General features: G+C 49.8%; 1 protein-coding gene across 2 annotated transcripts in view; it reads right to left on the bottom strand.

The window, feature by feature from the left end:
• Nucleotides 1–26,105, bottom strand: part of FAM161A (FAM161 centrosomal protein A) — a 325,438-nt gene that overhangs the window by 136,735 nt on the left and 162,598 nt on the right. The gene's annotated exons all lie outside the window — the stretch shown is intronic.

Genomic DNA, 26,105 nt, shown 5'->3' with positions numbered 1-26,105 from the left:
ATCGGATAGCCAGGTTGGAGGAGCAGAAAGAATTTTTGTCTAGGATAAAAAGGGACGAATATGAAGTTCAGTAACATGTGCTCCCCATCTTCCCGCACTAGCTTCACCACCCTAAATTGTTTGCAGCAGGAATATCAATTTCAGTGATGTCACAGGTTCCAAGTCAATATCCCGCCAGTTAGAGGCTGATCCTCCAAAAGACTACCTTTTTAGACCACCTCACAACGGCCTCCAAAGGGGGGATTTTGGCTCTATCAGTGGGTTTCATCCCCCCACCCCCGCACACCCATGCTAACACCTCCGACCCACCTCTGCCACCACGTCTTGACCTCGTCTCGTCGCCCCATCCCTTCCTTAACCCTCCTTGTTGAGCCCCTTCTCAACCCCTTGCAATTCCCCACTTCCACAACCCTCTCCAGGCTGCCTTTCTCTTCCCCCGAACCCTGAACCACTTGCCTGCACTGGCACTTCTAGGCACGCTGTGTTCTTAGCTGACCCTCCTCCTGTGTTGTGGCCTTCTCTGGGCTGCATTTACAGAGAGGTCTCTTTTAGAGGCAGTCTAGGAATCATGGTCCAAAGACTGGCTAAAATGTCACGTCCTGTGAAATAACTTCTTGTTAAGAATATGCCCCATCTGAAAAGCTAGAACTGGTGCCTATGGTTGAAAACAGGGAAAAAAAACGAAGGGAGACAGGGACAGCTCCATGGCAGAATAGCTTTGGAACAAAGGCAAAATTCTAGATGAAGATGAGTGGTGTGAACCGCTTCTGGAACAAGAGAGTTTCTTGGACCTCTTTCTCTAGAGAGTCGCCTCTCGACACGTCTGACAAGTGCCTTTTCGACTGTATCATCGAAGGGTATTTTGAAGGGAGCCTACTCGCTGCTAACTTCGCCTTACACTCTTTCAATGCCTTACCTGTCATGGACTGGCATGACCCACAGTCTGCCATCACGTGCTCAACACCAAGGCACCCTATCTGTAATGGGCATCTTGGCGCCGCAGTCATGACACCTCTTAAAACCGGTTTTCAGGGTCGATTAAGCCGATGACTAGGACATTTTCTCGATGACTGAGTTTCTGAGGAAACCGAAAGCGTGCTGTAATCTTCAAAGCGTAAGCCATCATGGAAAAATTGGACTGAAGCTAAAGAGCGCTGTGCGTTGTAAGGGACTCATGGTGGCAACAGTAAAGACAGACACAAGTGATTTGTTTGATTTATTTATATTGCGCACCAGACCCAAGAGTATTCGGTGATCAGTTCAAGGGTGTTTAATAAATGCAGGGTGGAAAAACGCCTAACCTAAACCTAAATATAAGATGGGAGGAAGAATCGACCATCAAATGAAAAATAAGGCAGTCCTTGTGGTGTCTTGCCAAAGTAAAAAGGCATATACTAAGAATAAAAACTATTGCCAATTCCTTACAACTAATTACAGAAAGAGTGCGGGATAGGGTTTTCAATAAAGAAAGACGTGTTCACAAATAATAAGTCAGGATGCGACTGCCAGGGGTCTCCCTTCCCCACGTTTTGAGTACGGAACAAGGTGGATCTCCTGAGCAGAGCACACATTCAAGCCTTTCCAACACGAGTCGGCAGTTCCGTACCAGATACAGGTTCTTCCATGGTTAAGTCTCTTTTCAATAAAAGCCTCTTGCCTTCGAGGGCCTGATGTATTCAATATAACAAACAAAAAGTTCCTCTCCAAGTGAAAGTTGGGGTGATGACATTCCACCCCATGGATCTCCCTCCATCAGCTCGGATCGCAATGCCAAAGGGGACAATACACTTCTCCTGGTCTTACAATCCTTCTTGCACTCACAAATCTTAATGTCTTTTCAAACCATTCACAGTGGACATCCCTGCGTCGGGTTCATTCCTGTCAACACACTGTTCATGGGACTTCACCCTTCGACCCTTCTTATTAGCATCCCTCCGCAAGGTACACTTTTGCCAACCTTTGTAACACACTGTTCATGCGCTAATTTCACCAAGCAGGATTAATTTCCCTTTCTTTTACAATCATCTATTAGTCAAAGAATTGCGACGGTACAGAGGATTTACAAGACGCCTGTATGACCACTTTGACCTCTTCGCCTCTTTGCAAGGCCTTCTGGTTATGGTAGTTTCTACCATGGGGTAATCGGCGAGAGTTTCCTGTGTGAGCACCCACGTGGTGCCGGACACCTCTGTTGCTGTGGCTTTCCCCTCTTTCATCAATAGTTTCTGTAAACCTTTCAAAGTTCAAATTAGCAGTTTGCTACTTTTCCTTCAACACAGTTCGGCTTCTTATCGGCTCTCCCCTCGACTCACCAGCTGTGATGAACCGCTTGGCTTTCTTCCTTTTTGGAGTCAAGGTCGGTGCCTCTGAGACAACCTTCTCTCTCCGGCCTGGTAATCCACAGAGGAGGGTCTTGTGTACCGCCCATATCTGCTGCAACACACGCTGCTATTGTTTGCGATCTTATGGTTCCATCTGCGGCAGTTTCACGGGCGTTGGTCGGAAAGGGCAAGGTTGCTTCTCTCCTTGTCACCCCCTTAGTATGTGCCGTCTTTCTCCTCCTCTTGAACTGCTGTGCTGAGTTAGCTCATGTTGTGCAGTCTGCCTTGCTCGTCCTGTGCTCTCATGCTCCACCTTTTATCCCTGTGGGGAAGGGAAAGGGCCATCAGATGTGTGTGATTCTGGTCAAATGTCTGACCCTTGCATTGGGACACATCAGTTAAACGGCTCTGGTGTTAGTCCATTGTCTTTCGTGTTGTGCAAAAGTATTTGTGTTGGAAAAGGGAGGGGGTTTGTAATATCATACGTGGTAGGGTGGGGAAAAGGTGTTGAAAGAAGGGGGATAACGCGTCTCACCCAACAGTGTCCCACTCCCCAAAGACCACCCAATCCAGGTGATCCTCCCTCACTGGTCCACCCCAGGAACTGGATCCAATAGCAATGGCCGTGTCCTGGCCACCTGGATGACAGATCCCCGGTGACTAGCTAGGGAGACACCTTCAGGTTTCTCACAGCATGTTATATATACCAGTGATGACGTCGACCTTGAGTGGGGGGCCATCAAGGGACGTCGAGTCGACTGCATCAACGCACAGCGCCCTCTGCAGAAAAAGATTTTACGAAGCAGCAGGCGCTGGAAGGAAGATATCTAAAGATGAGGAAAAAACTGGGAGGACACAACGCATTCAAAGGTAATAATTGTGACACATACCAAGCTGATGTATATCGGAGTAGTTGGCATAATAAGTACTTAAACATCCAAACTGAAGGCTGTGACCGTTATATATTGGGTTAGAGTAGAAGTCAAGCGCACGAAGGCGCAACACATCAAAAAGAGAACACAAACCACTATTGCCACTTTTGCAAAAGTCAACAGAAACTAATATTAAGGCAATTGATAAACAACTAGTGTTACCCAAGCCAAAAGAAGATCATTGATGGTTTAAGTGTTTTGTGAAGAATATTGCCCATGTGTAGAGGATGTTAAGATGGTTTAAACATACTGTTAGGGAGAATTCTCCGTTTAGGCTGAATTTCCTAACCTAGTGAGTCCTCCAGCAGCTTTGCTGGATTTTTGGGGTTTATTTTTTTTCTCCTGCAAGAGACTCTTTTACCCTCACTCTTGGACATAATTTGAGTGTATTCCTTTGACTCTAGATGTGTTTAATGGGCTATGGGGTCTTTTACTCCATAGGGCTTCATGTGTTTTTGTGATGTGTGTTACACAGCACCCTCAGTGCAGTAACACCGGGGTGTCATAGGGACCCCCCCCCCCAGTATAGACTCCATACCCTGGGACTGACTACTGTCTCCCAGGGCATGTAAAGTCACCATTGACTTTACTAGTCTTGAATTCTGAACAGAACCAGTACAAACCATCATAATGTGGACGTACTGGCCGGGGCAATTCGATTGCCCTGGGGTCTGTTAGGCGAGGGGGCACGTCTCCGTCCCCCCTGATCGAGTTTTGGCTGGTGGCAGTGGATACTACTTTTTATATTCAACCGTGAATATTTCTCTATGGGATTTTCCCATTGTTCGAGGCTACTATCTTTATTTATTTAATTACGATCGCCTCGAACATACCGCCGATTTATTTAATTATTATTAATTCTCCGGTTGGTATTTTTTGCCAAAACTCGGTTCTAAAATGGCGTTTGTGTCCTCTTCTGTGACTCCAAACCATGTCAAGCCCTTTGTTCCACTTTTTTGGCGGGCTTCTCCACAGAAGCCCTCCAAAGTGGTGCCACTCTGTCCGGGGTACTTAGGAGGGGTGGAGGGGGATTTAGGCACCCTGGACTGAGTTGCCTAGGCAACTCAAGTCGCACTCCGTCCTGATTGGCCCAAGTGGTGAGCCGGCCGGCTCACCACTTAGCATGTTTGAGTGACAGCTAGGCTGAGTGAATTGGGGTTTTCAGCATAAAAGCAGGGCTTTGTGACTGGAACTTCAGAAGTCGCCACAGGACCTAAGAATCCGACGAGGGAGAAGCTGAGCCGACCTGCTACGACGACACCACCGGTGGAGCCCTGCGGAACCGTCTCACCACTTTTCCCAACGACAGAGGAGATCTCCAGCCGGAGAGTCTTCTTCCTTTGACTGGTGGGGATAACCAGTTTCACCGTGTTTTCGCTTTCCTGACGCATCTCGTGGCCGCCTTGCCTGTGCCAAGCACCCCGGCAACCGGAATACCACATTTTACCACGACTGCGAAATAAAGGGTAATACCTTTAACCGGAAAGCTCCACGGCTGGTCTCTTCCCTGGCAGTGCAACAACCTTCATCTTTCCTCCAAGTCGAGATCTTCTCTTCCTCTGGACGACGCCGAGACTTGCACCTGCTGCCAGGAACAACTGCCACCGCTGGAGGATCCTTCCCACTTAAGGTACCGTGTTCCACCTGGCTTCCCTTGCCACCGACTGTACGGGGTAGATTTAGCCCTTGGCTTTCGAACCTGGGTTAGCCTGGGACACCCTGGCTAAACTTTTCTGAGCCTCTCTAAACTCTTTTCGAACTCTCTGCAAGATTTTCAAAGCCTAGTGTAACTGTGTGATCTTGAGCGCATTTGTGCTCTGCTCTCTCTAAGAGTGGGCCCAGCCTATGGACTTTGGCTCACCAGTGACTTTTGCTCTTCTGCCTTCCTAAAAGTGTTCCTAAATCTTAGAGTGGCGTATCTCACATATTCTGGCTTTTTCCCTCCCTTCTTCATGAACTTATTGGAGTGCCATCTATAGTTAAGCGCTCACTTCTGTCTGGAAATAAGTGGTGTTAACTAAGACTTGTCTGATAAGGAATAAGGGATGTATATATCATAATAGTGACTGTGTTTAGAGTGTTTTACCATAAGAGTGCTGGAGTGTTTCAAACAGTGTGTTTTTAAATAAATAATTATATACTTTGATACCAAAGCTCTGGTCAGTGTTTGCTTATACTATTGTGTATACTTTGCATACTGCCTAACTCTTCTTGAGTGAAGTCTGACTGCTCAGCCACAGCTACCAGGTAAATATGGGTGGTACATACTGCTACCAAGTGGGTTTACTGCTAACACCTGTAGTCCTAAATCTTTTGCAGTGTTCCCAAAGGGAACTGCACAGGTTTCTGCCTAACACATACATTGCTAAAGCCAAAGAAGTGTGAAGGAGAAGAGTGTTTCTATAAGCATTTGCTAAATAATACAGAGGTGGAACAAGAGTGGCAGGAGGGCTGCCCTTCTGTCAAAACTCACCTCAACCCCCTCCCCACCCGTTTTAACCCTTTACCCCACCTCATATATATATATTTTTTTAACAATATTTTTTGTTGTTATTGTTTCATTATTAAAGTCATTCTGTTTTATATTCGTTAAAATCACTGGATACCCAACTTTTAGAGTCCACGTAGCTTCAGCTTGAACAGAATTTAATTCTGCACTTAGTTCTGCGCTAGGGCCTTCCTCACCTTCAGGCACACCCACCAGCCACATGTTGCATCTCTGGGAGTGCCCTCTGCAACCTTCGCTTTCAGCTCCAGGGCCCTAGTTGGGTCCACCAGACCCAGATTTGATTCCTCGGAAGGATGTGATGAATCCGATGGTGTCATCACTACTTTCCTGGCGCTGACCTCTCCCCATGTGGCCAGGGGACAGCAGCCGCTACCTGACCCTGGGTGGGGGGGGGGGAGGAGAGATATATGATGGAGTATCACAACGAGGAAGACAACCTCTGGGGGAGTAGTGAGACACCATCAAACAAGGCATGGTATCCTCCTTCATCTCTTCAGGCTACTCCATCCATACCCAATGCCCTCATGGCATATTTTAACACCTCCCCTCATTTTCCTATGAAAGGTACTGTTGACCTTCAAACAAGATCTGCATGTGAAACCACAAGATCTGGCTTGTCCCCCAAGATTCATGAAAGTATCTCCTCAGACTCTTCTTACAAGTTATTCAGAACCAATTTGCCTTTAAAGACTTCTGAGAAAACGTACACAAAGATGGACTACAATTCCCATAAACAATGGGAATCCTGGGATGAGGAAAATGAGCCGAGTAATGCATAGCGGAAAAGACCAAGAGTACAGGCTGTGCACTAGTTGTTCTGAGAAAGTACCTGTAAGCGTGAGATTTAAACAGGAGCCACAGCTGACTGCAGCGCACTGCTGCTGGAGAGAGAAAGCTGATGCTCTCAGGACAGACCGAGAGACAGAAGAGCTGAAGGTGTCGCAGAGCCAACCGGCTCATGAAGGAAGAGAAAGAAAGCTGCCCGAGCCGGAAAACACGCTGCAGGGACGCCAGAAGCCAATTTAGGAATCCTGGGTGTTTGCAAGTGTTACGAGACGGCGTTCAGTTGTTTTTGTGTCTCAATTGTGTTGTGAAACAAGAGAAACTCAAGAAACTAAATATCTTTTGCATCTACAACAGAAGGAAGAGAAATCCAGGGCAAAGGGAACGACCCTCTGGGATAAAGAACTCTATCCTGGAACTGCTGAGTTCGAGTTATACCTTTTCTGTTTTGAACAGGTCTTCATCATGGAAGAGCAAAGACATTATCCCTTTCACCTTAGAGTTTATTTTGTTAGAGTTTGAGGGCCAGAATAGTACTTTGGACACGGGACAGTTTTACTTTGGACAATCTGACCTTGACAGATCTTTCGTTTTGGTTATAGGTAGGGACACACCTCTAATGCAAGGACAGAGAGGCATATCCCCACCCCTTTTATTTTAATAAAAAGGCTTTGACCAAAACCATGAACACCTCGTGTCTGAGTCTCATTTCTGGTTCATCACAAGGGCAAGCTCAGCTTTGCCATGTTCACCCTCTACTCCACCCTCTGTTACTCTCTCGATGGCCTTCAGCAGGTAGGTTTGCACCAAGGAGACATATGCCTACTTTCTGAATATTCCCCCTCCAATGATGTATTGGATTCCTGTATTGCTGCCGTCAAGTGTTCCATAGTGACCCCCCCCCACCATTTCCAAATGACCTCCTTCCAAATTCACCTCCCCAGCCAACGGTTGCCCTGCTTTAGGCTTCGTGTATCTTTTGCTGGCCTCGTACCATTATGGTCTCTGTAGGCAGTGAGTCTGTGCCCCTCCTCCACTTATGGTTGAGCCTCTTCTCAGTCTGTGGGACCAGATTACGCCTCCGAACGGGGTCCGCCCTGGTGGTCAAGGGGGGTGGGGTGTGAGAGGGTATTTTTGGATTCTATGGGGGGTGGACAGGGGTCTATTTTGACAGTCCCTCCTTGTTGATAGGGTTCCACCGAAGAGGGAGGCTCCAGGTCCTGAAATCTCCCAGACTACACACTCTCCCTACGTCGGTGTGTGGGGGACCCACTTCCACGAGAAGTCTGCCTCGTGCTCTCGCTGTCCCAACCTGCTCTCTTCCCGCGTGGCCAGGAGTGCACAATCACTGCTCCTTCAAGTCTATTATGGCCGTTTGTCTGGTGGCCTCCCAAGGTCCTCAGTAGGTCAGGTGAACCGAGGGGGCACCCTATCCGCTCCTTCAGTGGCCGTATGCACCACAGCGCGTCTGTGCCTCGACACAACCCTCACCACCAATCCCATCGGCTCCGGGTGGATGATGGGGGGGGATGCCATCCCCACCACACTCCCCAATCATCTCCACAGCAATGTCTGGTTGGGGGTGCACCGCAGCACAGTGTTGTTCCTGCTTGGGGTTGGACTCCCCCAGAAAAGATGGTGGTCGGCAGCAGCCTTTCCCCGCACTCCTCCGTTCCCTGCCCTGGGGGTGGAGGATGCTCCAATTATTCCTCCACCAGCCGTGTGTCGTCTCAGAGCATGCCTATATCGCGGCTCGAACTTCTCCCCTCACCTACATTCTCCATGGGGCACAATGAGAGATCACCACCACTAGTGCACTCTTTACTCATTGCTGTGTCAGTTCCTGGTTGGGGGCAACTGAGTTTCACCCCCTAGATCTCCGCCTGCGAGTCTGCTGCCTTCTGACAAGTTGGCGGCTGATGGTGGCCGTTCACTCCCCCGCTCTCCTGTACCTCGCCAGCTTCCACTGTACTTCACCATACGATCACCGTCTCCAGAGGGACCTCACGGTATTCTACTAGCACCTCTATAAGGGCTTGGAAGGAATTTAAGGATCATTAAGGCTATTCATTGGAGGGTTTTCTTTCGGGGGCTCAGAAGTCAAGGCTCTGTGACTACATCAGACTGCAGCCAGCCATGGCACCACCTCGATTTTTCAGTAAGGTTATTTCTGTATATTTTCAATTGTGTCTGAAAGGAGAAGGCTGTCAAAGTAAATAGTAGGAATGCACATTTGTAAAATGCATCCCTATGAAAGTTAACAGGAATGTTTCATTTGTGGCTGCAGAGCAATGTGGCCCTGCTTGGAGTTAGAGATGTTCATATTATAGGCATACAAAGCCATTCATGACACAGGGGGATTTGTGTACCCTTAATCCTTTTTTATCCATATCCCTACATTGCTTTTAAATTGTTTTTAAGTTAACTGCCCATAGAAACCATGGACATTTTGACAGTGGTTAACCCTTTCTACCTACTGGATTCTCCAGGGGTTGGTCTGTATAACCTCACCTGTCCCTGAGTTTACCAATCCACAGCATCAGAATTAGGAGCATGATTTTCCGTTTTAATGGGCCAAAATGGCTACACACATTTCTGAGCGGTTGTTTTAACATTTTAGAAGTGAATACAAGGGTAGGATGATGGGTATCTACTCTACTTTATTGCTATTATTCAGAACTGTATATTGTTTGAATATTCTATTTTTCATGCTCATATTCTTTTTACAAGAGAAAGAACATACCATGCTAAACAAGAGAGAACAGGAGAGAGAGGGAGAGCATTATCAATGTGTTTATAAGAGTATAATTGATACTATATTGCAAGGGCAAACATGTGTTGGCTTAGTGATAAAACTGGTTAGGGAAGATATTAGATACCATCTATTTTTTATCATACATATCAGGGTAATAAGCATTGATGCACAGATTAACCCAGAAAGGTAGACCCAAGACAAAATGACTGTCCAATAGTAAACCGGTCAGTTGCTCACAAGTAATTTCTCTTGCACTAAAGAACAGACACCCAATTTTCTTCAGAGCCATGCTTTGGGTACGCCACAATTCTCTCCCGCAAAAACTTGCCACAGCCCCAAGTGGGCCTTTAGACCATCTTTGGGATTGGGGTTACAAGCTGGCATACAGGGTGTGATGTAAATCGTGACATCATTAGTGTCCGAATGAGTGCCCTAGAAACACAATACCCAAGTATCTGAAAAAGGGGGGGGAATCCCTTCCCCTGGTTTCCTGCTTCAACTTAAAACTGTAGTGCCACGTCTGAGTCACTATCCTACCAGACTTGACTGTAGAATTCAGCACTCCAGCAAATGTATATTCCTTTTAAAGTGGGTCCTTGACCCAGTGTTTCAACCTCTTGTACTTTGTCCGTTGGATCCCAGATTCCTCTGGGTTGGTTTGGGTTCTCCCCGACTCTTTCACTCGGGACCCAGATACCTCTGGGCCGTCTCTGGTTCTACCCGACTCTCTCACATGTACCCCAAATCCGTCTGGACTGTCTCAGGCTCTCGCCGACAGGTTCTGCCTGAACTGTGTGGGTATCAGACCCATTTAAACTTTGTGTTCTCCCAGACTTTCTTTGGGACTCAGGCCCTTTGAAGTGTCTCTTCCTTTTATATGGATGCCTGACCCCTGTGGCTTGCTTGTGTGTGCCTTGCCACATTCATATGGGTCCCAGACCCTGGTGTGTGGGACTGTCCGACTGAACAGACCTGGTGTACTCTCCTGCCAGAACTACTCCGCATAGGATATATTACACAGTTCTTCTCAACTTCTTTCTCCTTGCACTTCTCTCAGGTTTCTGACCAGACATATCTTCTGCACTTCCCTTAGGTCCCTTCACATTGGCCCTCCAGGACACTTGGCGCACTCTCCTGCCAAGTATTCAATGATGTGACATACTGGTTGGTCTTGATAGTCCTCTTGGGGTCCTTGACCCTTGTGTCATTAGCTTCAACTTGTTTTGGGTCCCTGAGCCTCCTTAGGTTCCCCTGGTTCGGTTTCCAGCACCCCTCACGGACCCAGTGAACACCTGTACCCTATTTCTGGGCTTCGGCTGCGTTGCACCCTGATCGGGCTCCTCCAACTATCTGCTTCTCTTGTTTCTGCTTGCGCTGTCTTCCGTGACCCTGTTTCACCTTCAGCATATCGGGCTGTGTGGCTTGGCACCTGGAGGCGTCCCAAGTATTTCTCGTGCTTGGGTTCTCGCTAGCTTCTCTGGCTCTGCCGGTTCGTGGCAGCACCTTCACAGACTGCAAATTCTTTCCACTGTTTTCCCGGTCTACAGCTTCTTCCTATGGTTCTTCCTTTGCAGTATTCAAACTTTGCTGTCAGTTCCTCTGGGGCAGGCTTGACATCCGAGTTAGTCCATCTTCTAATTTGTATTACGTATGGCCAACAACTAAACTGCGCTTCTGGTTCCCATCAACAATCCTTACTGCTTCACTGTTCCTTCTCGTCACAGCACTGAACTCCTGATCTCTATGTAGTTCAGTAACACTCTTCTTCGTCTCAGTATTTTCTTGAGACTTCAATTCCCCTTTGTAGAGTTGAGGAAGTTAAGCGTGGGGAACTACAGGGTACTGGGTACTGAGAAGTGCTGAGGGAAGGAGTGGGCAGATAGGAAGTTGGGGAATACTGTTATCCCAAGGTGCTTCTCACTGGTCCCATGGAGGGAATCCCTTCCTATGAGATCCACCCGCTGAGTACCACCCCCAGGGGGACTATCGGGTAGAAGCCTCACCTCCCTGGCCTCATGGGAAGGGGCTTCCCCCCCCATGGAACCAGTGACAACATCCTGGGATTCATCACAACTGCTACACTGCGGTAGCATTGATCAGGGCATCAATTCCCTGTGCCACCTTTCTTGGTGCCTTTTCTTTTAGTGTGCAGTAAGCACCCATATTTTCAGACTGCCGACACCCCTCTGCCAACTCCACCCACGTTGACCCCCACCTTCTGCCGGATGTATGTGATTTCACTGAATCTACTTCGCCTAAAGGTGAAATCTTCAAATGCTTTTTTCTTTGAATTTGTTTTATTATATGGGGGGAGACCCCCGGCCACCTACTTTCCCCTACCTTATCCTATCCCCTTACCCCATCCCATCTAGGTTTTAAAATGTACCCACGTACCCAAGACACAATCCAGGCCCCTGCATGGCCTGGCCCGCTTCTATCTTTGTTCCCTTGTTTCCTTCTACAATCCCTCTCGTTCTCAATCTCTCTGTCGCTAAACCTCCAAATGCTTCCTCTCGCTTTTGCTCCTTCCTCCTTAGCATTGGAACGTGCTACCATTACATATTAATCGTTCTGAATATAATGCAAAGCATTAGGCTGGGATGCATCTGTCGCATTGGATTTCACAATCCCTGTGAACAGCTTGACTCACTGCTGGCCATCTCCCAGCTAACCCTTTTATACACGCTGAAATGTTATTTTATCACACACAGTTTCATGATACAATCTCAGTTCACTTGAAATAGTGCTGACCATCCTTTCTGTTGCCACTGAACAACCCTGCTCCACAGTTACATTTAAGGTTGACAATCGCCAAGGAATGTATAACAGCATTTTATGCATTCGTTTTTTTTAATTCAACTTTATTCATATTTTTCAAATATTATCAAACACCATACAGCCAAATAGAAAACATGAGCAACCGTGAAACCACCACTTAAGAATGCCCCCCCCATAACATCCCCAATGTGTGTACTCCACACCCCTCCCCCCGCATCCCTTGCCACCACTTGACTCGGGTACAACCAAAGTTGTCAAGGTTAGTCATGTCCTGCCCACATGAACCACTGATTTTTCTCTTGCACCCCTATACAGTGGACTGTCCCCCCATTTGCACAGTATAGAATACAGTCCCCCACATCGCTTCCTCCTGCCATCCCAGAGTCCCCCGACAAGCCCCAGATCCCCAGTTCGCATTCACATAGGATGTTCCTGGCCCGAAATTTCAGCCGATTCCATCTCAAGGTTTGGACCTCTCCCGTGTATCGCTGCTGTGATTCATTCCATCACATATATGTTCTTACCCACATTTATCCATTCCTTCTTACATGGGAGCCACAACCTTTTCCAGTGCGTCGCTAAACATGCCCTCCCCGCCAACAACAAAAAGTGGGGCAAGTGAAGCAAACTGTTATACTCCCCCCCTCATTACCGTCCAGACCGAACAAAACCAACAACGGCGTCTTTGTTCTGGAGACCCCTTCCAACTCTTTAATCCACCCAAGCACCTCGTCCCAGTAAATGTGAAGCCTCTCACACCCCACCACATGTGCTAATAATTGGCACGCACCCCGCATTCATGCCAACACAGGTGGCTCGCCTCCGGAAACATCCCAGAGATACAAACTGGGTCATACTGCCATCTGTTAAGCAGCTTGCACGTGGGAAGTTTATAGTGGCATGCTATCAAGACCCTGTACACCCTGCAACACATTCTATGCCATAGCGCATCATCCAATTCGAGACCCAGTTCCCCTTGCGCCTGAGCTTTTCCGTGTTTCCCCTACAAGCTTACACCAAAGCCCCACATGGGGAAGAGATCAGACCTTTCCTTTCTATACTCTAGTCCAAAACCTACTCCAGGGGGTAAGCTTTCTTTGCACTTAGTCCCTCCAAGGCTTGGCCGCGACTACCCCTTTCAACTGCAAATATGAGAACACCAACAATTTTCCCTATTCCCAGCACCCTCTCCAAATCCACCAACGCAATAAACTGGCCATCCGTCCACAGCTGACCAAACCGCAACAGGCCCGCATGAAACCAGGCATGGAACCTATCCAAATTCGGTATCCGGTCCCTGATACCCAGGCCCACAGGTGACTAAGCGGGGATGACCATGTCATGACGCCCCTAATTTCTGGGCCCTTCCTCCATATATTCCAAATTACTCCCAAGATAAGGTGCCCCGTGATCCTTCTCAGGAGCCGGTCTCTTGGTACCCATATTTATTATCCTGTTGCCAGTCTGAGATGAAAATTATCCAGCCCACCCATTGACAGTCATCTCGCTCCCTTAGATGCGGGATCAGGACTCTGAGTTGTGACGCCTTGTAATACAGGTAGACTTTCAGAAAGCCCACTCCACCGCTCTCCTTTTGGCGCACCAAGCCCTGGTATGCCACCCTCACTTTCTTACCCTGCCACAGGAACCTCAGGAGGCGGCCCTTAACCTCACGGAACATGGAGTCTGGGATATGAATCAGGAGCATCTTAAATAAGTACTCGAGTCTGGGGAGGAAGTTGATCTTAAGAGTTCAGTCGCCCCAGCCAAGACATTGTCAATTTTCCCCATTTCTCCAGATCGAATAGCCTCACTAGGAGGGGTGGAAAGTTTGCTTCATATAAGTCACCTGTGTCCCGTGTTACATTTATACCCAAGTAACGCAGCTGGTCCCCTTCGATCCTCATCCCCAGCATAGCCAGATTCGGTCTATCCTCAACCCCCATTTGGTCCAATGGGAACACGATGGATATATAAGTTTATTATAAGTTACTCACCATAGTGACTAACGTACTCTTAGTCCATAGTCCCCTTTCCACCATACTGTATGGGCATCCCTTTCAAGGGATGGGAGACGGAACCTTTTTCACCAAAAAAAAACCTTCTTTCCCTTTAAATTTAGAGGCGCGTGGTGGTGCAGCCCAGGGAGCATGCGCTGCCTTGACTCTGCCCTCCGGCGCCACACCTCAACTCCCCATTGACGCTTAGACAATATGATTTAACATTGCCTAATGACAGCAGCATTATTAGGGGGGAGGTTGGTGGGACGTATGGAGGAAAGGGGACTATGGACTAAGAGTACGTTAGTCACTACGGTGAGTAACTTGTAATTACTCCATACTGTAAGGGCGATTACAACTAATTGTAGCCCCAGGGTGGAGAGGCCCCCCTTAAGCAAATAGGTTCCTGAGAACCGCCTGTCCGAAGGCCGCATCAGATCTAGAGCCGGCATCCAAACAGTAATGCTTGCTGAAAGCCGAGAGAGAGGCCCAAGTGGGCACCCTGCTTATGACTTGCCAAGGGATATGGCGCTGGAATGCGATGGCCGTTGCCTTGGCCCTGACTGCGTGGGCATGCATGTTGGCCAGGAGCGGCTTGTGCTGGCCCTCATACGCTTCTTTGATGGCAGAGACCATCCAGCGGAATATGGAACCTTAGAGGCCTGATAGCCTGGTCTTGAGCCTCCGAAAGTGACAAACAGGGCGTCCGATTTACAGAAGCCCTTGGTCCTGTCCAAGTAGAATTTCAAGGCACGCCTGACATCCAGGCAGTGCAGCACTCTCTGTGCTTCGTCCTTGGGCTCAGGAAAAAGCACAGGAAGGACCATTTCCTCGTTCAAGTAGAAAGCAGACGGAGCCTTGGGCAGAAATGGCGGGTGTGGCCACAGGACTACCTTGTCCTTGTGAAAGGTAGTATATGGTTCCGAGGCGACCAGCGCCTGGATTTCGCTGACTCTACGAGCTGAGGTGAGGCCGACTAGTAAGGCCGTCTTGATTGTAACCAGCCTGATGATTTGCTTTTGTACAGGGCACTGATAGCTTTGCTCCTGGCGCACTGTATGATCTCCAGATTGGCCTGTGAGAGGCTAAGGAAACTAAGCATTACCTGCTCAGGTACCACGCTGTAAAGGTTAGTTTCTCTGGCGCAGGGTGGATGACCCTGCCCCCCTGCTGTGCAAGCATATGTGCTGGGCCCGTTGGGAGGTGAATCAGGGGTACTTCCGAGAGGCTGAGGAGCTCCGAAAACCATGGCCTGGCCAGCCACCATGGAGCTATTACAACCATGAGGAGTTGGCGAGATTCCTTGATTTTGCAAATTACCCTGTGAATCAGGGGAGAGGGCGGAAAGGCATAGGCTTTCGAGCCGGTCCACTGGAGGTGAAATGCGTAGCCCAGAGAGCGGGGGCCCTGACCTTGCCAGGATGCAAACTGGAGATACTTCTTGTTGCGCCAGGTGGCAAAGAGATCCACCTGGGGGTGGCCCCACCTGTTGAAAATCTCCTGAATAACGAGGTTGTTCAGCTGCCGCTCCTTTTTGTCCGCTCCCAGTCTGCTGAGCCTGTCTGCTTCCAGGTTGGATTCCCCCGGATGGTGAACTGCCGTTAGGCAAATGTCGTTTTCCAGGGCCCACTCCCACATGCTGATCACAAGTCTGCACAGAGGAGGGGATCTTGTGCCTCGCTGCTTGTTGACGTAGTACATGCTGGTCAAGATGTCCGTCTGGAGGAGGACAACCTTGCCCCTGAGAAGTGGTAGGAATGCCCTGAGCGCCAGCCAGATGGCATTCAGCTCTAGCCAATTGATGTGTTATTCCTGCTCCTGTCGAGTCCAGGTGACGTGGACCGAGAAATCGTCCAGGGTGGCTCCAGAGCCCTCAAACGAATAATCTGTGGTGATTGTGACCTGCGGAGTGGGCGGCCAGAAGGGCTTGCCCATCCGTAGGTTGCAGTCTCTGGACCACCAACTCAGGCCCGGGTGGAGGGATGGAGGAACGTTGATCTCGGATTGAGAGCCCTGCTCCTGGTTCCATGAGGCCGCGAAGTGCAGCTGAATCCTCCTCATCCCTAGTCTCGTGTGCGGAACGGCTAATAGGACCGCTGCCAGTAGACCCAGGAGATGCTGGTACTACAATGCTGAGGTCAACTCTCTGCTGAGGAAGTGGGCGGTGGCCCTCGTGATGGCCGAGATTTTGTCCTCCGACAGGAAGACCTTCTCGGAGCACGTATCCCAGATAAGGCCCAAGAATGTCAGAGTCTGCGTAGGCTGCAGCTGCGACTTCTTGAGATTGTGCGAGAAGCCCAGATCATGCAGTGTGTTCATAAGAGCATGGGAAGAGTGGTGAACCGCTTCCGGAGATGTAGCCCTGACGAGCCAGTCATCTAGGTATGGGTAGATGTGGAGGCCCTGCGCTTTGAGGAGGGCCACCACCGCATTCATGAGCCTAGTAAAGACCCTGGGGGCCAAGTTGAGGCCGAAAGGAAGGACCTTGTATTGAAAATGGTAACCCATGATCCGGAAATGTAGGAAAGAACGATGGGGCTGCCAAATCGGGACGTGAAGGTACGCGTCCTTCAGATCCAGGGAGCGCATCCAGTCTCACTTGTACAATGTCTCCGCTATAAAAGCTGCCGTAACCATCTTGAATTTTTGCAGGGGTAAGGAGAGGTTGAGGGTGGAAAGGTCCAGCACAACTCTCTTCTTTTTCTGAATGGTGAAAATCCTGGAGTAAAAGCCAAAGCCTCGCTGAGAGGCTGGGACTTCCTCCACTGCCTGGCTCTCTACGAGCGACCGGATCTCTGCCAAAAGAGTTGCTGTCCCAACCTGTGGGAGCGGAGCCGAGGGAGGAGAGGCTGGGATAGGAAGGCGGTACCACGTGGATACTACGGAGAGGATCCAGGGGTCCATGAAATTCTGGTGCCAGAAATGTGCATAGAAAGCAAGCTTGCCCCCCACGTGAACCCAAAGGGGCATATCATGCCTTCTTTCCCTCGGAGGCTGTCGCTGAGGAATGGGACTGGAAAAAGTCCTTAACCACCACCCTTTTTGTTGCATGCGCCGGTTCTGAGACGGCAGTGGTCCGGCTGCCTGGATCTGCGTTCCTGAAAGCCACAGAACCCTCCGTACGTATGACCCCTTTCTGAGTGCTGCTGAGATTGAGTGTACGATTTGGGCGTGGTCTTAAGGATGGATAAAGACTTAGCTGTTGTGAGCTGCTTTTCTTTTTGTCCAGCTCTTTGTCCGTAGAGGAAGAGAAGAGCCCCTCCCACCCCTTCGAACGGTCGATCTAGTATGAGTTCCTGGACATTCGGGTTGAATTTTGGAGCCAGGCTGTCCTTTTCATGTCCGTGGCAATACAGATGGCACGGCCAGAGGTGTCAATATGGGCCACTGTGGATTCCATGAGGTCATGTGCCACCAGCTTAGCCTTGGCTAGCCCCGCCTTAAATCGTGATTGTCTCTGGGCGGGGAGTTCCAGGAGGAGTCCACAATTTACCGCCATTATCTTTGGTTGGCGGCTGCCAGCATGGCATCAGTGTTGGCCTGACGCAGATGTAAAAGCGTTGGAATAGAGTTTCTTGCCATACGCCTCCAAGATCTTCTCCTCCTTGCCTAGAAGCACCGCAGAGGAGAAGGCTGAGGACGACTGAGGCTTGGAGTATAGTGATGCCACAGCGATCATTGAGGAGTGTGGCTGAGGGTGGGCCGAAACCAAGAGTGTATCCCTTTCAATCTGCCTGAACTTGGCGTCCAGGCTTCGATTAAAAACCGGCTGGGCTGAGTTGGGTTTGAGCCAGCCCTTCTTGGCCAGGGAGACTGCATAGGAATCCCCGATTTGGCAGAGGGACGCTGTGTGAGGACTTCAGCCAGAACCCCCTCTGCCGGCTGCTCGACCTCGGGTTGGGGTAGGCCCAGATACTCCGCCAGACCAGCAAGATGTTCGTGGAAGGCCCTGGCTGAGGCGTTCGTGGAAGGCCCTGGCTGAGGATGGCGTGTCCGGATCCTCCTCCTCATCCATTTTCTGCAGATCTGGGGGATCCTGTGGAGGAATAGTTGGCGCTGGAGGCTGGGGTACAGGGAACACGGCCGGAGGCAGAGGAGGCAGCAGAGGTTGAGGAGTCGGCTGGGGAGCCGGCTGCACCAGGGCCTGGGGCGCCAACAGAGGGCTCTGTAGTGCCGCTAGCATGGCAGGAATGACTTCCCTGATGGCGTCTTTGAGGATAACAGCTATCCGAGGTGACTTCATGAGGCTGAGGAACCTCTCGATGAAAAACTCCTCACTGACTGAAGCAGTGGCACCGGGTGCTGACTGGGTAGCATGAGGCTGCTATGGCCGCTGCATACCCTGTCCATACGGATGCAGAGGAAAGCTGCCCTGCGCATAAGAGGGGTAGGCTGTAGGCCACGTACCTGGTTGAACCCAGTCCCACCTTGACACTCGTTCTTTGCTGAATTCCTGGAATGGCGTTGGACGGGTGCGTCTTTCTGGTGCGGCGGCCATTCTGTCGGGCTGCCTGCCACGTGCCTGTGACGTGTTGCTTGGCCCATTGGGCCCGGCCTCCGCCAAGACTCTTGCGTGTGGATCACGAGGCCTACCCTGCTACTCGGGCCTAGGCCTGGTAGGTGTGACACCCTCGACCCGGGGGTCAGTAGAGCTGCGTTTAGGTGCCCACTTTGACGTATTGCCGGTATTAGGGCATAGCCCCATGGCCATGGTGCCGGTATCAGGGCGGCACCCCTCGGGTGAAGACCCGGTAAAAGAACCTTTCGGTCCCTCAACACTGGCACCGGGAGGATCCACGGATCCCTCAGCCCAGAGGCAGGTAGCTGCAGCAGACTCGGTCCCTGGGAAGGAGTCTCCCTTGCGGGGTGCGATGTAGAATATCGGCCCTACCTTGGGCCTGTTTCGATGTTTCACGAAGTTCTTGAAGTCCTCTGGAGGCAACTTCTGGAAGAGCTCCCTCCACCTGGCTAGTCTGTTCTTCAGCGCTTTTGAGGACAGCGAGTCACACGCTGAACACGATTGACAGCCGTGGTCTAGGCCAAGGCAACGTAGGCAGAGGGCGTGGGGGTCTGAAGTAGGGAAGAGCCTGTTGCAGGATGGACACCTGCTAAACCCTGTAGTAGTCGACATGCGCCGGGGAGGAGCGTGACGCCTGAGGACCGAGTACCTGAATGATAAAAAGACAAAAAAGAAGACAAAGAGAAGTATCCGCATGTGGAATTACATGGCCGAAGCCAAACCCAGGAGCGCTGGTGAATTTGGCCCGTTCCCGTCGATGTGGAAAAGGGGACTGAGATGTGGCGCCGGAGGGCGGAGTCAGGGCAGCGCATGCTCCCTGGGCCACACCCCCGTGCCTCTAAATTTAAAGGGGAAGAAGGTTTTTTCTGGTGAAAAAGGTTTAGTCTCCCGTCCCTTGGAAGGGACGCCCATACAGTATGGAGGAAAGGGACGGGACGTAAGAGTACCCTCTTTTAACTTTAAAACCTGAAAGGGTGCCATACCACCATACTATCTCAACCACCGCCGGGACCAAAGACATTGGGTTCCCAAGATGTAACAGGATGTTGTTAGCGTATAAACCCAGTTTATATTCTACACCTCCAACAGGGTTCCCTTCCACACAGGGCTCATCGCGTAGTGTCTGGGCCAGAGGCTCCAAGGAGAGAGCAAAAAGAATCGGTGAGAGAGGACAACCCTGTCTCGTACCCCGACCCAACCCGAACCACCGTGAAAAATTCACATTGGCAGACATACAGGCCACCGGGTCGGAGTACAATGCCAGGAAACCATGCAAAAACCTGGGCCCAAATCCAAAACGGACAAGCGTTGACTTAAAAAATGGCCAGTCGACCCTGTCGAAGGCCTTTTCCGCATCGACAGACAAAAGCGTGAGCTTATCCTCCCCCCCCCCCCATGTTGGACCCCCTCAATCAAGTGCAGTGACATGCGCATCATGTCTGCCCCTTTTCTACCCCTTAGGAAACCCACTTGATCGGAGTGCACCAGTCTTGGCATATGCATATCAAGTCTCGATGCCAGGACCCGAGCAAATAACTTTGCATCAACGTTGAGACGCGAGATCGGATGGTACAAACCACAGACCCTTTTTGTGTATCAGCGAGATAAGAGTCCTCACAAAGGTCTTCAGGGACTATACAAGTTTCCAAGACAGTATAATATAATTTGACCAAATTAGGGGCCAAAGTGGCCACAAACGTTTTGTAAAAAGCAGCTGTATACCCATCCTGCCCCGGCACCTAACCTAATTGCAGGTTACGGATTGCTGATAAGGCCTCATCCCCTGTATTAAGGGCATCCATTTCCTCAACCTCCAATGGGGACAGCATTGGTAATAACATACCTCCCAGGTATGCCCCTATATCCTGCCCCCCTCTGGTCATTCGTCACCCTTGAATAATTCCTCGTAAAAGTCTGCAAAAGTTTCAACCACACCTCTCCTTGATGTCTCAAGCATGCGCCCAAAACCCTCCACCCCCAATATCCATCTGTCAGCACGCTGGCCACGCAGACACACTGCAATCAGGGCATCTGCCTTGTCCCCTTTTTCATAATATTTCTGCTTTAGTAACTGGAGTTTCTGAATTATCTTGGCTTCCTCCAGCAACAAGAGTTCCTCACTCTTACCCTGAGTTCCTCTATCCAGTCCCCCGCTCCCTCCTCAGTTTCCTGTATCCGTCTTTTCAAAGCCCCCCCATCTCCTTCCGCAACTTGTTCTCCAACATGGTCCTCTCTCCGTTCCTACACGTCACCTCCATATCGCCTTCCCCGCGTCCCACACCACGCCCTGATCATCTCCCATGTGTAATTCAGAACAAAGTACACCCATATTGCACCTTCAAGTTCCTCACAAAAGACAAGGTCCTTCCCCAGGGCCTCGTTGCATCTCCATTTCGAATTATTGCGGCTAGATCTGACCAAGACAAGTCTAGGGATACCATGTAGTAGTTGGAACACGTAGTTGGATGGATCTCTGCACCTAGTGCTCATAAGCTCTCTCGAGATGCAAAGGTAGTCTATGCGAGTATAGGTCCCATGGGGTGTGGAGTAGAAAGTGAATCCCTTTTCCTGGGGAGGGAAGAAGTGCCACACATCACACAAGTCATGCTAGTCCCAACACGCCTGAAGTCCCTCCCCACTCACCGAGGGGGACCTTGTACCGGCTGGTCCCATGGCCCTTCAGTCCAGTTGCCAGTTCACCCACATATTAAAATCTCCACCCACTATGAAATGACCTGCACCTTCATTCAATACTTTCGCCAGCATGGGTTTGTGAAAACGCAACTGATCTTGGTTGGGGTTGTAAAGCGCCACAAAGGTGAATCGGACAACCCTTCAAGAGACCAGACAGTAGAACTGCCCTCCCCTCTTCACACATCCAGACTTTCTCCAACTCCATTTTCAATCTCTTATGTATCAGAATACCAACACTCCTTTTACTCGCCGTTCCAGACCCCCAGTACACCTGGCCCAAGAGCCCACATGGAATCTTTCTTTCCACTCCCCTTGAGAACCTACTTTCCTGAAGGAAAAGAACATCTATCTCCATTCTATGAAGTGTCTGGCAACTAAGGACTGTTTAGTCAGCGAATTTAGTCCTTTCACATTTAGTGTGTAAACTTGAAGACAATCGCCCCTATTCCTCTTGTTCAGGTCCACCGTTGTCTCTCATCAAACATCTCCACCAGGACAGGCCACCTCTAATACCAGATATTTTCCCCCTGGGTCATAAAAACTTGAAAGAAACACTCCCCCTCCCCAACTGCACCCCAACCATAGCCCCATTCCCTTCCCCCACCACCCTCCTCTTGCCCCCCCCCCTGCGACGCCCGGCTCCCTCCAGTTAACATCACTGGACGAACACCAGACCACCAATAGAACCCGTTCCAACGTGTCAACTCCTCAAACGCCTCCCAAAAACACGATTTTTCAACTCCCTATTACAGAGATTCCCCCTTAAACTAGCCAGAAACACCACCATTCACATACCATTTCCCTCCTCCATTACGGCCGCTGAGAATAGGGCACGAACATGATACATTACCCTCTAAACACCACCCACAAAACATAAAAGTCACTCCTTAAACCTCAACCTATTCCCAAACCCTGACAAAGAAGATGAGAACCTCAAGTATGTGCAACATGGAACTATGGCCCCACATTGAGGCATGGAGTCCCCAGAGTCAGGTAGGCCCAGCTTGGGGGTGTGGAGGGGGTGGTTCCTTGAGCCAGGCATTCTGGGACTGTTCAGCCCTTTTATACCCCACTGTCTGTCCTCAAGGTCCTTTGCTCCTCACTCGTACAGACCCACCACTTCCCATGAGCTCTCCTGAGACCCGCTGTATGTCATCCTCTGACCAGTTTGTAACTGTATCCATCCACCACAAAGGAGATGGAGAAAGGGAACCCCCACCTGTATCCGACACCCTTTTTCATTCAGCCATTTCGTGAGGGGCATGCATAGCCAACGTAAGGGAGGACTAGTCCTGAAAAATCGTAATCTTCGCATTACCCAGCATCACCGTACCAAACCCCCTCGCTTTTTCCAATATCTTCTGCTTGTCTGGGTAATTATGTAAGCGAGCCAAGACTGACCTCGGACCTCTACCAGCTCCATGTGCTCTATGCACCCTGTCAATCTTAGGATCGTTGATGGTGTCACCTCCAAACAAAACTGTCGCAGCTTTGTGTATGAACCTCTGCAGATCCCGGTCCATCTAGGCCCTCTCTCTCAGGCACTCCAAAAAATCTCAGGTTGTTCCTCCTTTCTCGATTCTCCAAATCATCCATCTTAAGGGCGATTCCCCCCGCTCTCTCCTCTCCAGCTCTGCCATCCTCATGTCCATCTGTAAATCCGCAGTATCGAGGGATGACTGGTTATGCTCAACCGCCTGCACCCTCTCATCCATCGTGTCTACTCTGAGATGAATCTTGTCCACCTACCTTTCCCCCAATGTCAGCCCACATTCCCCAAGTCTCTGTCCCAACAGCAGAGATCCCAGCCCTCTCCTCAGCTGGGACCCCCCTCCGAACTCACCAATACCAGCTCAGCACGCAACTGTGGCCTTACCCTTTCTGGGAACATCAAGGGGATCCAAGAATATCACTCACTGAACCCAGTTTGTGTCAGCACAGGCCCTCCAGTTGTCCAGTCCTTCACTAACCCATTGACCAGCCGGGCTACGCACAGTCTGAAGCCCCCCCTACACCAGAGCTGGTCCCAACACCTGGACCAGGACTCCCAATGCACTCTTTCTGGAACTAGACCACAGGTCACTCACTCTTCAGGTCCGAGCACCCTGGCAGACGCCATTGTCCCTGTGGAGCAGCTGGGGCCACCTCTCGCTCCCCGTTACGCTCATCTGGTATCCACAGGGACACCAACCAGCCGGGTTACTCGCTGGTATGCTTCTCAGCTTTGCCCAGATGTGATCTGCGGGGAAGGTTCTGCCTGAAAATACAGGAGGACTGTTTTCAAGGCTGAGCGAACAGGGTAAGTATCCTCCCTCCACCTCTGTATGATTTCAGCCCCTCTGGGCCCTCTACTCACCTTGTGGTAGAGTTAGGCGTGCTCTCCATCCTGCCTTCTTTGCAGGGGCACGTTGTCTTTCATGGGGGTGTGCGGTCCAGTTACTTCACTGATGCCGGCCCGTTTGATATTATTCAGGTAGGTCTTATTGCTGTTCTTTAGTTTTGTTGCTATCCTGCATGCCTTTCTTTGTTTAAAATGTCTCTTTTTTCTCCCTTATTTATGCAGAGCTTCAGCGCGGCGAACTGGCTTGGTTGAGCCCCGCTGGTAAATGATGGTGTATTAAGAGCGCAATGATGCGGTAAGTAAGCGCTATGCGCAGCACTGCGAAGTCTTGCCTTTGCTAACCTGTGTTTTCCTTCCTTGTAGGTCGCGGTGTTCTTCAGCGCGAGTGGAATGTCCGGAGTGGTGCCAGCCGAGAGGCGACCAGCCAGGTAAGCCTTTTGAGCAGTTTGTAACTTGCAAATGTCTCTACTGCTTTCTTTAATGTTGCCTCTATCTTCCTCTTTCAGGTCGTTCTGTCTGGGAGGCGTGTAGATTCGAGGAAGCTGTTCTCAGTAGCTGTGAGTGGCTAAAGATGAAGACTGCAGGTAAAATTGTTAAAACTGATATAATATTGTTTCGTCCTCATTGTATATGTTGGCCTATGCCCAGTCGCTTTGTGAGGAAATCCGTATTGCAAGGCCGTGACCTTAAGTGAATCAAGCCTCCATTTTAGGTTAAAGCCGCCATTTTAGTTTATCGTGCAAAGTCACCCTGTGGCCTAAAATGGCCGACCTGTTTTCTCTTGTTCTTACTTTGACCTCTTCAACCTCTGTAGGAGAGTTAATGTCCAACCTGCCTGCAGGCTACATGTTAGGGTCATGTAGACCTTGTCCTTTGTTGACCTCGGGATCAGGGGATTACTTGAAACGGCGATGTTAACCTACAAGTATACAAGAACAATAATGCTATTTAAACATGACATGCGAAACATCTGTTTGACCTGCAATGAAGCAAATGTGTAAAGAGTATAAAGTTAAACCCAGAGAATAATAGTGCTTGTTAGTAAATGTATTAAGAAGTAAACCGCATGCACAAGATATGTAAATTAGGAACGAACCTGGCGCGAACCCTAGCCCAGTACATGATTAACTTGTAGGAGGCTGGACATCGTTATGAAGAAACTGTATAAATACGCTGATGTCCAGCTAGCAATTCCTGTTCACTGCTCACATTGAACCTGCTGGTGGTCTCTGTGATGTATTGACGGCCAAATAGCTATTTGTGTACTTTGTTTCGTAAACTGTACAGTATTGCAATAAAGATTCTGGGAATCTTTACAAGCCCGTGTTGGTGTATTTCTCTTTGTATGGTGTAAAAGCCTTAATATTGTATTTTCTGATTCCACAGATGGCGCCCGAATAGGGACCCTCAAGATTGACTTCGTCTCGTTGAAGGTTGGCTCGGCTATCGGACCGGGATTGGACGGTGCCAGCAAAACGGCCCCTCTGGACGAGAATTTAATTCCTCGACAGAACAGCACGATCCGATCCCTGAACGGTGAGCTGTAGTCCGAGACGACGTCTTGACGAGGGTCCATATATCGAGGTGGGTAAATTTGCCGAAATCACCAGACACGTGGGTCCTTAGAATTGTCCTTAGTAACCCGATCGGGCCTCCCAGTCCTTTGGTCAGGTGAATCGTGACCCGATTCTTAATTTAACCCTGACAATTTGAATTTGGCGCATTGTACTCGCGAGCACAATTATTTGACCAGGTAACACCAGAATTCCGATATGCCTGGGAAATTGTCTGCCAGCTTCAGGGCATTATTCCGCAGCGACAGACAATCTTTGGAAGATAGCCGTCCCGCACCGCAGGAGGGGTCGCCGGCATGTACTATGTACTGTAAGAAAGGCTTTGGTAGTATAGCATTTAATGACATTTGGCACAGACAGACCAGACATAACTCTAATCTTCGGTGGCCAACCAATGGTAGCTTTGAAATCCCTCGTATAGAATATCTAGAGTCTGTATTGGTAAAGAAAAAGGGTAGACCGGCAGCATTTGACGCATTGCACAGTTGGAAAACAGAAGCTCTGCAGCAACAAAAGAGTGGAGAGGAACATATGCGTCGACATATGACGAGTGCCGAAAAGGCACGGTTATATGATCAAAATAAACAATTGGAATCAGTTAGGAACACGGACAGAGCGTTTCAATTAGGCATTCAGAAAATGTACCCTTCAAAAGATTTTCATACGTCCCATGAATTGATTAGCAAACTTTTGCATGAACGAAGGCCTGATGCCTCTGCGCCACCCCCGTACGCCCCTTCCTGTTATTCCTCCTTCTATAGTTCCTCTGGCCCTCTCTGTTGTTCTTCCTGTTCTTCCAGCCGTCGCTCCTTTGCCTGCCCCCTTGCCTCCACCTGTTGACATCCAGAATGTGCCTACTCTTCCTCTTCCAAGTGATTCTGCATCGCTTGTAGTAGACC

The sequence above is a fragment of the Ambystoma mexicanum genome, chromosome 4q (assembly GCF_040938575.1).
Source record: "Ambystoma mexicanum isolate Mex_15411 chromosome 4q, UKY_AmexF1_1, whole genome shotgun sequence".
In the NCBI taxonomy this organism is placed as follows: domain Eukaryota; kingdom Metazoa; phylum Chordata; class Amphibia; order Caudata; family Ambystomatidae; genus Ambystoma; species Ambystoma mexicanum.
The sequence above is the reverse complement of the archived record's forward strand: the minus strand, read 5'-3'. Positions and strand labels throughout refer to the sequence as shown.